We start from the raw sequence: 1,067 nt of genomic DNA, 5'->3' as shown, positions 1-1,067 counted from the left end.
CCCTTCCCCCTCCAACTCTCCCTCTTTCCTTCCCCCCCTCCCCCTTCCCCTCCAACTCTCCCTCTTTCCTCCCCCCCCTCCCCTCTCCCCCTCCAACTCTCCCTCTTTCCTTCCCCCCTCCCCTCTCCCCCTCCAACTCTCCCTCTTTCCTTCCCCCCCTCTCCCTTCCCCCCTCCAAGTCCACCCACACATCTGACCTTTCAACGCTCGCTATATCTTCCGTCTCGAGAGGATCTTACAAGACGTTTCACAAACAAGTCGTTTAACTGTCTCTTACTCAGGTGTTATTAAAGGAAATAAATCATAAGATTTTGTAAAAACGTATCTCTCTCTATTCTTTATGTATCAACGATTACACGATTTAAAAAAATATATTATCTGGATTTATGGCAGACATCGTCTTTGGAGTAAGAAGGGTGTCGCCATCTACTCCCATGGTGGTGGATTTTTGCTTAATGTATAAGTAATTGCTTGGAGGTTCTTTGTTTATTTGGTATCGTTTTCCATTACTTGTGATAAATTGTCGTTTCTTATTATTAATTTCGTGATATTTTTTATACATTGCTGGGTGGGGGGGTGGAGGGTTTACTTCATGATAGTTACGTAACAGAAATTCAAATACTATTTTATATCTCTTTAATAGTACATATTCAATTGATTCGTCTTCTTGAATCGTTCAAAATACTCATCAGTGATGGCGTTCTAATTTTTAGAAAAGATCTTTTAAGACAAAAAATGTGGCAGCGGTGGGATTCGAACCCACGCCTCCTGAGAGACTGGAGCCTAAATCCAGCGCCTTAGACCACTCGGCCACGCTACCTTGATGCGATTCGGATTTGTATCAATATAAATATCAAAAACTTTTTTTTTGTTCATAAGAAAGCTTTATTTCTAAAATTTCTTTACGTAAACACAATACAGTTCACAGCATATTAAAATAACCATGATTTAATGGCATGGATATCTTTCCTCAAATTCCTAAAACACACAGATTATTCTTCCTATTCGAGTTATAACTATATATACACCATAGACTTTAGAAGCAGGAGAGGAATAGATGAGAATGG

At 40.0% G+C, this 1,067-nt stretch overlaps 1 non-coding gene across 1 annotated transcript; it reads right to left on the bottom strand.

Moving 5' to 3' along the window:
- Positions 1-738: 738 nt before the first annotated feature.
- On the bottom strand, positions 739-820 carry Trnal-uag. Its single transcript has one exon. It is a non-coding gene; the product is annotated as a tRNA-Leu (tRNA).
- Between the last annotated feature and the right edge of the window lie 247 nt (positions 821-1,067).

This window comes from Penaeus monodon, chromosome 27, assembly GCF_015228065.2.
Source record: "Penaeus monodon isolate SGIC_2016 chromosome 27, NSTDA_Pmon_1, whole genome shotgun sequence".
NCBI lineage: Eukaryota > Metazoa > Arthropoda > Malacostraca > Decapoda > Penaeidae > Penaeus > Penaeus monodon.
The sequence above is the reverse complement of the archived record's forward strand: the minus strand, read 5'-3'. Positions and strand labels throughout refer to the sequence as shown.